Genomic DNA, 12,369 nt, shown 5'->3' on the forward strand with positions numbered 1-12,369 from the left:
TTTGTTGTTTCCCTCGAGCAACGCAGCTGATTCAAATCAAATGGATCCAGCAGCTTCTTGTCAACCTTTTTATGAGTTTCAGACAGGTGTGTTGGAGCATGGAGACAACTAAAACCGGCAGGATACTGGCCGTAGAGGACAGGAGTTTGACACCTGTGGCTAGCAGCATCCCAAGGCTAAGAAACATCCCCACCACCCCCACCCCCCCTCCCCGAGCCCAGAGCATCACCTAAGGGTTTTGCTGTGTGACACACATGCAAGCAAACTGGATATCAACATAGATGATTCAGGAAACTAACACAGGAGGTCACTGCAAGAGTCAACATGGCACTGAGTTTTACTGGCTGGAGAGAATTCCAGCTGAAATGGATGCTAAATTAGGGGGGGGACTGCCAAAGTTCAGTTGTGTTAATTTAATTTTTTTTTCTTTTATCATGATAACTTCCTCACTGGTTTAAAATGGTAATCACCCCCCCCCCCCCCCCCCCCCTTTCCAATGGTTTGCAAAACCTAAGATGCATTGACAGATTAGAGTCTAGCCCCCTTGCTCTCATCTGTAGAGATAATTGTGTGACCTGAGGTCGTTCAAATACTTCTTTACTGAAAACAAGCAGAAGCGTATTATCTATTATAAAAGTGTTTATTTAGAAAAATATTTAAAAAAACAAACAAACAAACAAACAAAAACATTAATTGTAAAAGATACACCCAGCCTGGTGCTGTCTGTGGGTATTATGAAAGAGAGATACAAGAGAAACGGTTAAAAAGATAAACAAATGAGCCCACCAGTGGTTCGCAACTAAAAGCAAACCACAACACCATCATATCCTCCACACACATGCATGCAACACACACACACACACAAATCCCACAATGATGACTACTGACTTGGAAAATCATTAAAAATAAAGGATAATCTATTGCAAACTTCCCCAGCACCTCATCTAACTCAAAAACATTGCAGTAATGGTCAGAACCTAAGAAAAACAAACTCTGACTGGTTATAACTAAAACACCAAATAGTAGGCTGACCAGTTTACTCTCTCTATTGGGACTCAATATGTTAAAGGTAAAGTCCACCAGAGTGTCATGAGGGTTTGCTGGCCATAAATAAGGGAGGGGTCATGATTATACTACCTGGCCAGGTGAGGATATCTTCTAATGAAAAAGTGCCATGCAGGCCCTAGAGGCCAACGTGATCCTGCTACAGGTCAGAGCTAATTATAAAGCATTAGTACTGATTTACAGATTATTAGCAACCTTAGAAAGCAGACCTTCTTTCCTTCCAGGTGCTTTCCCTAAAGGTAACTTTCAACCCATGAACCATATCCTGGCTTTAGGGAAGAGTGCTGGACATGGCTTTAAAGCAATATGAGGAGACAGATCCTGAAAGTTGATCCTCTATATTTGGCTCAACTCTCACTCTTAACACCCCACCTGCCAGTTAGTAAAATTACTCATCATATCTGGCAGAGCTCTTATGTAAAGACAAAACAGGCAGCCAGTTTTCCATGTTGGCAGTTTGAACCTGTGGCCATCTGTAGCGCTCTAGAAAACCGCCGTTTTGTCAACGGTCACGGCTTACCTCCTGCAAGGCTTTGCATAACAAGAAGGAACAGTTCTTTCCCACGCTGCTTAACATGTATTTTACTTTTGGAGGGATTATTTGATTTCAAACACCGTAAAAGAGCACCTATCACGGTTGCCCGTGCGTCGGTATAAATCTGCAGAGTTAAGTACAGAGATTTTATTCAATATTACTGCATGTCCAACTCGGATTTAGGAGAGTAAGGAAGGATATGCAAGAAAAACAACTACTTCTACAAAGCCTTCTCATGATCTTGTTGCAAGCGGTCTGATTTACACAACACATCGGCGCTGAGCTCTGGTGAGAAGTGATTTCATAACCAGGCAGCATTCAGGCGGGATCTGGGCCTGAGGTCAAAGGAGAACCTGCCAAGAAAAAGAAATGCTCCATTGCCCTGCCCAATTTTGTACAAACTGTTTTCCATATTCAAAGTAACAGTTTGCACTATAAATAATCAATTTCTAACATCCTGTATTTAAATATATCTGATAACAGATGGATGTTTGCATCTGGATTATCCTCTTCTCTAATGTTCACAGGTGTGGTAACCCGTCATTTTAGTTGTGCTTAACTTGAGCCCTGTATTTTCTACTAAATCATACTTTTGTAGATGCTTTTCATATTGAAGTTCATATTTATTCTATGATAATTATATAATATATGGAATACAATGCCACTATTAATGATTAAACAGGTACTTTCCAGTCTTTTGTGCTTTTAATCCTTTCTGAAGAGGCAGGATGTTGTTGTTGGTAATGGATATGACCTTTAAACTTCTCCCATGGCTTCAAAAGTTTTCAGTAGAAATGGACGTTGCAACCATGAATTACATATAAACCATCAATCAGTCAATACCAAGCTGTGTTGCTAATGGTAATTTTAAATTGCTTTACTATTTATCTACTTTACAAACTTTAATGCTAATTTTACCATTTTTTCATGAATAAATCTGTTCTGTAATCTCCGTCACAATGCAGGAAATGAATATAACTTCAGTGACTGATTACTTTCCTGGTCCCTGTCTTGTGTTTTGTATCTGTTGGAGGCATCCACGAGAACAAACATCGCTTCTTCTCTGTTGGTGTGCAGCAGAGGCTGAATTATGGTGATCATTTCTGGAAATTAATGCTACAGCTTCTCATGTGATCCAAGGATGTGGCTGCTGGAACACCATTCCAACATTTACCATTTATCCTTCCTCTCTTTTCCGCTCTTGGGTGAGTGTTGCGCGCACACACACACACACACACACACACACACACACACACACGCGCACACACACAAAAAATTTCTAGTAGTAGATCAAATATATAGAAAACTTTCTGCTTCTTTGTGTCTGATAAATGTCCTGTCATATCAAAGTTATAGCCAAACTGTGTTTAACGGCATCACTCTCACATCACCTGTCTGTTTACACTGATCACAACTGCTGGTGTAAAAACAGTCACATGTGCATCTGCACACATAATATTTCACAGTTCAAACAGGCAAAGATAAGGTTTTAACTGTGTTACTCATCCCTCAGGGCTGAGCTTCTGGGCCTTTTTGTTGCATAAACCTCTGGTTGTAATCTGCTTGTCATGTTTTCCAGCTTTGGGGGAATGACTGGTCTGTAGGGAAGTGTTTGTGTTTTCCATGTAGTGCTTCCAAGCCGCTGGCTGCGGCGTTGGTGGCTGAGGCTGGCACAAGCCGCTGGAGAAGTCCAGGATGCCATCTGGTTGAGGATTTTCTGCTGTGTTTGGAACAATTTTTTTTTCTTTTTTGCTTCCATTCCTCCCACCCTCAGCAGGCATGGCATATTTTTGTTTTCCAACCAAGGTGTAGCAACACCTCACAGAGTTTGATATAGAAACATTGGAGTTGTTTCAGCTGTGGAAACAGCACATGCACAAGAACTGAAGTCAACTAAATACATTTACTAAAGTAATGTACTTTCAGGTTGAATTACTTGACCGTTGCATAAATATATCACAGTGTCATGCCTCTTCTTACATGTGCCGACCACTACATTTAAAGGAAAATATTTAACTTTTTTTTATTGAGCTGTGCATATTTACAGCTGTGGTCACATTTAATAACAAGGTTCAAAGGTTAAGATTCAGTTTATTCGATGGTAAAAACTGTTTATTTTTATTTATTTATTTATTTTACAAAGATAAAGCATTATATTTACAAAAAAACCCCCACACAATCATATATCTTAAAGGAACAGAAATTTGCATGATGAACTGTTTATTATTTTGTGTCATACCTCAGTAACCATCTCATGGCTCCTTAGATGAACATTCACCTGCAGGTGATACTTTATTTTCGGGACTTTATTTCAACATCTGACACTTCAGCTTGATAAATGTTGGGGCTCTGCAGATGTGAGCCAAATCAACTTTTTCTTGTACTTCTCATTCAACACAAGCTTACATTAGCCCAAATATAGCACACACTGAAAGCTACATTAACAGCCGAGGGGCTTTTTCGCCAAGTACATGGGAGGTGCTGTACAGGAGGCTACAGTACGGCCGCTGTTTGTACAGGTGTGCTGCTGTATGACGTCTGATTATGAAATATGCTGGACATTCATAGCTGTTGCTTGTTCAAACATTCGCTCTGTTCAGAAAAAGCCCCCGTTTCAGAGTCAAGGCAAACAGCATGATTTCCTGTCTGGGTCAATTTTGTGGTGAAGGCTCCAAACCAATCCTCCACCGTCCTTCACCCCCTTCGCCCTTTCAAGCTGGTGAGGCTGAAAAGCTGAGGGGGCACCGTCAGCGTTTATTTTTAGAGCTGCTTTGATGTGTGGACTGACAGCTGATGATTCCAAGGTGAGACTGTAAGCTGTGGACGACCCTCTGAACTCTACTTAGAGCCACCTGTGAGCTCTGCTGCGTGGTTATTCCTCCTCTTACAGCGATGGAGTTGTGGGGAGGAAGCTTGTACTGTAGCTGGCCTCAGGCCAATCCTGAGCTGTCAGCTTTAATGTTAATCACAAGGACAGACAACTATGATATGGGTCTTTGACGACTATGATGCTCAATGCATTGTGTAATTACGTCCCCAAAAAAGTAGTTGTGATGTCTTGCATGTCAATTCAGCTGCAAGGAGAAATACAGGCTTTATTATCACAGATTTCACTTAATTATTTTTTATTTAAAAGATTGTGCTTATTCTTCAGCATCTTGAAAAGAAACTTTACCCATGCCATGATGTTTCATTTTCTTTAACATGTTAAAAAATAATGAGTGAAAGTAAAAGCAGGGAAAACGCATGATGAGACATGTTTACTCTCCAACCAAAAAGGGTCCAAAAAAAAAAAAAAAGTTTAATTTGGCAGCAACAAACAGCATCTGCTGCGTTTGCTCTTGTTGATTTTGGCGCAGAGCTGAGCGTGGTTTGTGTAGTCCGACTGTGGTCCTTAGCTTGCCTGTTCCCCTCATGGGAGCTTCTCTTTCCTCTTACCCCATCTTGCCTGCCTCCCACCTCCTCCGCTGCATTTTATGAAGCAGTTAAGTTATTTTACATCATGTCTACCCTCCACAACAGATCTCCCCCTTTCTACAAATCTCACTTGTCATTATGAAAATAGTCTTCTTCTGCAGCTTTGCACGCCAGCATCTGGTGATAGAATGGCCTCTCTGTGGACGAAGATGTGGGTACTGTATGCTTAAACGTGTGCATAATAGTGTGTGTTTCAAGGAATTGGAGAAGGTGGATGAGTGATTACTCACAGGTGACTGCTGCACAAGTTGCTTGTTTGGAGTCATTTTCAGTGTGACAGGACAGGTTTCCAACGTCAGGTGTAATTATGACAAATGACCAAGGTCGTAGCACCAGTATCCTTATAAAAGCTGTCCTTTGCATAGAAGTCAGCCTTAAGAGTTCAGATCAACCGAGTTCTTAAATCACATTTTTAATGCTTGATGTAAAACAGCCACATACAAATTAAAACAATTCCAAGAGCTGATTTTACAGCATAGTCATCTAAAAGCTCTGTAAGAAGTTAAATGTGGACAAACTGTGATAACATGATGGAAAATTATGTTGTCTGAAGCAGATCAAAACCTTAATATATTTAGTGGAGCTAAACATTTGTCTTCTGTAAAAAATACAAATGTTTCCACAATTCAGGTTTATTTGTAGCAGTGAACATGAAAAATAAAACAAATAAATTAGAAATAGAAAAAAAAATCACAGGCAATTCCACTGTCAGTCTACATAGTTATTATTTTAATACTAAGTCAGTATTAGGTAACTCCAGTCCTCAAGTGCCGAGGTCCTGCAGATGTTCAGGTGCGTTGTAGCAGAGAATCTCCTAAAAGGACCAGAGTTGCCCACCCCTGTGCTAAGTTGTCCTTTTTCAGGCATAGAGAGGCAATCCACTGCAGCATTTTTACTATTGGGGGTACCATGATGATATTATTAGTCACATTATAAAACAACATTTTTACTGGCAGAAATAGCTAAATCATTTTTTTTCTTTTTTTTTTTTTGTCTTGTCCAGCATTTAGGCAAGCAGAATGATGGTCTGGATGCTGTGTTCTGCTGAGCAAATTTTCTTTGCCAAGGGAAGCTTTATAGATATAATGATCACCTTGACTTTCTGAATTTTTATTTTATTTCTATATTTATTTTGTATTATTGTTTGAATTGTAGAGTTTGTACTGCTGGACCAGAGAGGACAGACGAAAGACAGAAAGAGAAAGAAGAAGAAAAAACACCTCATAAGAAAAGTGAAAGAGATAAAGAGAGAGGACAGGGAGAAAAAGATATAAAAAAAAAAACAAAAAACAAAAACAAAAACAAAAAACAACCCACAGATGTATACATATACACACATACATTCACACACATACATATACACACATATGTATACATATATATATATATATATATATATATATATATATATACACACACCTCTATGCACACACACACATACATACGTACAAACATATGCACACTCGCCAGTATCAACACATATACTTACACATACAAGCCAACTTTAGATCATAGTAACTAAACTATGAATCTAAAAAGTTAAATATAAATGAGAAACAAACAGAAATGAGAAAACTAGCTGCTGTTAGTGAATAAAACTGTGTGACGACTCGGTGACTGTGTCACATGCAGAACATGCAGAGTGGAACGTGTAGCTAAATCATTAAAAAATCTAACATGGTGCTATTCAATTCAGTCTTGCAAGAGCTGCACTGCTGCAGGTTTTCATTGTATCCCTGCTCCAACATGCCTCAAATATATGAATCACTGTGCAGAACCTCATGAGGCCGTTGGATCAATTTAATTTGAGGTGTTTGCGTATAAGCAAGGACGCATTGAAAACCTGTAAGATTGTGGCTCTCGTAGACCTGAACTGAGTAGCCCTGATCCCAAGTATAACGCCATTGCAAATACTTATTGTTTAGTTTAATCTATATTTGGCATTTCTGCTCATCTCTGAGCTCACAGGAGACTGAAATAACCAAAGCGTGATCTAAACCTGTTGGTAGAGCTGAGGTGGTGTTTTTTTTTTTTTTATTTAACCCAAAATTGATGCCAGTTCCTAATAGTCTTTAATCCCCATCCATCATGATGACAGGCCCTTCCCGTCATGCAGCTCATTAATTGGCTGAGAGCCAGTCGCCAGATAGTACAGCGAGTTCACAGCCATTGTGATGTAACAACTTACCTGAGCTCTCCCTTTTTGTTTCTCTGAGCTCCTTTTGACCTCTTTGAGTCATCATGCATTGAGTTACGGGCTGATATAGTCTGTAAGCATAACACACACCCTTCAACCTTTCATTAGCGCTCGTATAGATCCTTTAATGTTTGTTCTGGCTGTTTGGACTTGTCAGTCACACATACTGGCAGGCACGTAGACACTGACAGCACACACATACACAGGCTGTGTGGCAGAGATGGAAAATAGGTTGTGCAAACTTGAATTGCTGGTTTGTTGTTTTTAGCATGAAGCAGCAGCAAATTCTATGAATGGCTGTGAAAAGGCTACACGAGTAAGCAGTTCTGTTTCATTACCTGCAGGTTCATCACTGACCTGATTCTTTCATGTCCTGAGAAAACAACTTTGTCAGGCTCACATGGAGCCATGACAACTAGGTCTAGACTTTACCTGGGATGCTAGGAGGTCCAAGAGGTGATCCTGATTACAGGAACCTTCCAGTGTCAGCAAATTTTATTGAAATTCAGTGGGAAGTAGTTAATAATGCCCCCTTTTCATTACTCAATCAGTCACTATCCTAAATAATTTCATCACCTTTATTTTTCCATATAAATATTTATAATAACCTGATCTGAACTAGTTTTTTAGAATGCTTTACAGCAGGGGTCTCCAACTCCGGTCCTCGAGAGCTACTGTCCTGCAGGTTTTAGTGTTTCCCTGATGCAACACACTTGATTCCAGTGAAAAGGTTCTTTAGCAACTTGTCATCAATTGCATTGGTCTGTCTGTTAATCAGTTTGGGTCAGGTGTGTTGCAGTAGGGAAACACTAAAACCTGCAGGGTGGTAGCTCTTGATGACCAGCGTTGGAGACCCCTCCTTAACAGGGAGGAAGCCAAAGAATGGAAAAATTCATGATTAAGATTGGGAAGTAACAATCTGAAACAACGTTTAGAGCCTATCTAATTTAAGGGAGAATAGAAGTCTCTTCTATTTTACTGATGAACTTCAGACTCTCCAACAAAGTTGCAAAAGTTGTTTCACTCCAAGTGGTGCAAAATAAATAAATAAATGAAAAGAGTTGATGTTGGAATTCCCTCTTGGCAATCCTCACAAACATTTTTGTGGGAAAAACACAACTTCAAGTTAAGCAATCATTTGTTATAATCTGAATAAAGCTTATCCGTGCCCTAGGAGTGGTTACATATTTGAGGAGAAAATTTATTAACCTTAAACTTTTAGTACAGTTGTATAAATCTAGTGAAATGTAATCTCCCTAAGAACCTTTAAAACCTCATAGCTGCCCCCCCTGTTGAGTGTCCTCACGTAAAAATGACACATGGGCGGGCTGGAAAGATGACTGTCAACTGCTGGAAAGGATGTTCAGTCAGCAACAAAAGGACAAGAAAGCAGAAAAAGTGAAAAATTGCATATTTTAGCAGTGTATGTTTTGTGTTTTTACTAACGTCAGACAGAGTTGGTCTCTCTGCATTATCAGATGGTCTTCCATGTCTTTACCCCAGGCGGCAGCTTTATTGTCAGAAGTGTTTTGGAAAAATGAATTTCCCAGATAAGATGATGACATGCTAGCATTTCATCTCACTTTCATCCAGCTTCTCCCAAACCCAATAATGACGCTGAGTAGTCCATCAGACTGACATCATTCTGCAAGTTGGACAGGAAGAAGGTCTGAGTGAGTCCGTTAACAGCAATGGGATGCACAAAACCAAAAATACAGGAGCCATACACACCCCTCTACTGACCACATTCAGAGACATTAAATGCAACAATCAATGTTTTTACATGCAAGAATTAAAAAGCAGCATAGCAATTGTTAAAAAGTGCTTATGATAATGTCAGTTTTGTTTTAAGTCTGGCTTAAACTTCACTTAAATTCAATGACTTTCCCTTTGAAAGGTCAGACTACAACAGTCAGAGGGTTAATGGCAGTCTGATGTATTGCATTGCAGGTGTATTGATGTGATCTTGAATGGGAATTTAGGATGCTGGGAATGTGCATCTTTGAGTCCTCTGGGACAATTTGAAACAGATCGGTGGCTATGCCGCTGTGATCTTGGTGGGTAGGGGTAGCTGAGGGCGACAGCTAGAGCCAGACTGGACGGTGGGTAACTTTCCACTGGACACCCGGCGCCTTTGATGTCTACTCATCAGGGCACGCCAACAGTTGGTGCTTTTATGCACCCTTGCCTGTTCCACATTACTCTGGCAGACCACCCAATTCTGAAAAAAATGTCCAGGCAGGTTTACATTTTCTCAAGAATGTGGTCCATCTGAGCATCCCCCAGCCCATCTGGACCCCTCTTAACCTGGGAAACACGACGTTGATTGGGGTCTATGTGTTCAGTGTGTGGCACACTCTGAGTGTGTGGCCTTGTCATTGGGGACAACTGAGAGCTTCTGTAAGTTAATTCTGAAGTCTCAATGTCATCTAAAGAATTTCACATGTGTTCACTTGTGGCGCGCTGTATGAAGTCAATAAATGTTTCACCGATCACCTTTCACTCATTCAACTCCTCAAGCTCTCGATGTTCACTTCTTTTTCCTTGCTCAATATTCGGCTCATACGTGCATGTACTTTAAAGAACTCCAAGGTACATTTCTCAAGATTCCTGGTACTCAGTTTGAAGCACTTTAACCTCAATTCACATTCAGATCAAAGTCTTCACGGCGTGTTTATTTAGACCAACGGCAGGTGATCAAGTTTGATATGGAAACCATTTGATAGTGTTTATAGAGTTTGTCGGAGCAGATGTGAAATGTTGAGGGCTGTTAAAGAAGCAGATAAAAGGTGAAGTGGCTGTTTGAGCAGATAAGGTGAAAAAAGAAGGTGTGAGAGGGAACGGTTTTCTGACCTGACCACTTCAGTCTGGAGAATGAAGCTACACCTGTTTCTGTCAGTGTGTCATGTGAAAAGTCTCTGTGGGGGTGGGCAGATTGAGTAGTTGACATGTTTTCTGGGGTAGAACCAAACTTGATTTTGTTTGCTTCACAAATGTACATGTTGGACTCTTATGATTGTATTTGTAGCACTATTTGTTCTCTTTCTTATTCGTAGTATTTGTGTGCAGAAATTTCCATGCAGTAGGATGGAAACAGGAAATGATTGAGATTTTTTTTTACTTATAGAAATAAACATTGCTATCAAACTAAAAACACATAAAGCAGATTGTTACCATGGTTACCCACTTAAGAACATCTGCTAACTATTAGGAGCTAGAACTGCTAGCAGTGCCCTGTGACCACTGGTGACCTGTCCAGGATGTGACCTGCCTCTCGCTCTATGATTGCTGGGTTAGGCTCCCACTTCCCCTCGACTCTTAACTGGACTTAGTGGTTAAGAAAATGACTAAATGAATGAACGAATGAACTGTTAGAAGCAAATACATAGTCCAAATTCTGTCCTTCATAGAGCTCAGGTGCTAAACCAGCTGGTAACACGCAACCCTAGGGTGAGTAAGTATAATATGTATTTTCGTCATTCTCCCTTCTAAATACCAACACGTTATACACCGCTGAAAGGCTAAGAATGAAATGCTTTTTATCATTTCAAGTTACAATCATTTTTGTACATAAAGAAGGATTTTATAGAGTTAAAGAAATCATGTTTTCCAATTCTTCTTTTACTTTTATTTGACACTTTTACATATATCCCACCTGCTGCTCTGTCAGTGTGTGAACTGTCATGATTTACGATCAGCTATACTTTTACTGATTGTGTAATAAAGTCAATATGTCAGTCCTCTGGCTGGTGGATTGTTTCCTTGAAAGCCACATGCAATGATTAGCTGGATTATCTGAAGCTATGATAATTACTTATAATGGATTTTATATCATACTAATAAATTAGTCATTAATACAATTATATAACATGAAACAAAACTTTTAAATAAGATTGTTTATAAAATTCTGCAGATGAAGGGTAATATGTAAAGGGATATAAAACCTCCTTTACTTAAACATATAGCGACTTGTATCGCTCTGTTTCATCAAACTGAATCTGCCTTTGTCGTTTGGTTGCTTCCTCCATTTGCTTCCATCTTACACAACAAATATGCAGAATACTTTTTCCAAAATCTCTCCAAAAATATAATTTGGTTTCTTTCTCAGATCTTTATTAGCTAATTTTGTGAAGTCCTTCTTTACACAAGGCAATCGCTGTTCTAGGAAACAGCAAAGCTATTTTGTCACTCGCATCTACTGCTAGACGGTTTATGAGTTTGTGATAACATGAGTCAGAGGTCATTTGAACAGAATACTCTTGAAATGTCTGTGAGACTTTGTCTGTTGTGGCTGTGTGTTGAGTCACAGTGACGGTGGAAGATAGAGTTATTCAACCTACACAGAGCAAACGACTTTATGATGTTTCCTTGGCATGACACTGGGAGTCATCTTGCAAATCTATAATTACTGTGTGTGCCGTGCAGGTGCAAGATGAGCATGCAGGTTTGCCTTCAACTGCATCCTGTATTCGTTCTGGTGCGTTAAAGACCAGCATTTAGTAGAAAACATGAGATTATGCAAACTATTTGATCAGACCATTCTATTCTTGGCTTGTGGATTGGAAGTTTAAAGTGATAAAAAAGGGTGCAGCCTTGTCATTATTTAACATGGTCAAAGCTAATGTTTGCACCCATTGACTGGATGATGATGATGAACAAATATCAACTGGTTTATACATGTTTGCTGAAATGAAAATGCACTCTACATGTAACAACACAGTTATAGTAAATGATTCTCTGACTTCTGCATCTTATTATGGGACACATCAATATAAACCAACCAACAAAACAAGCATACAGGAAGAAATAATTATGGAGAATAATTTAATTTTCCATTAATTCTGTCAACAATTTGCCTTTTGTCCTGCTTGGATTAAAAACAAATTACTCTATAATGCATTTTCCTTGTGAAAACAACACCCCTCGTGTACGCACCACCTCACACACGCACCTAATGTGGCTTAATAGCAGTTTTAAAAGGCTTTTTACAATAATGCTCACTCTGCAGCTTGCCCACAAAGCTGGCAGGCTGGCAGGTCAGAACTTGTGATTGAGTCAATGAAAGTATTATGTTCCTTCTCCTGCAGCCAGAACA

The sequence above is a fragment of the Telmatherina bonti genome, assembly GCF_933228915.1.
Source record: "Telmatherina bonti genome assembly, chromosome: 22".
NCBI classification, from domain to species: domain Eukaryota; kingdom Metazoa; phylum Chordata; class Actinopteri; order Atheriniformes; family Telmatherinidae; genus Telmatherina; species Telmatherina bonti.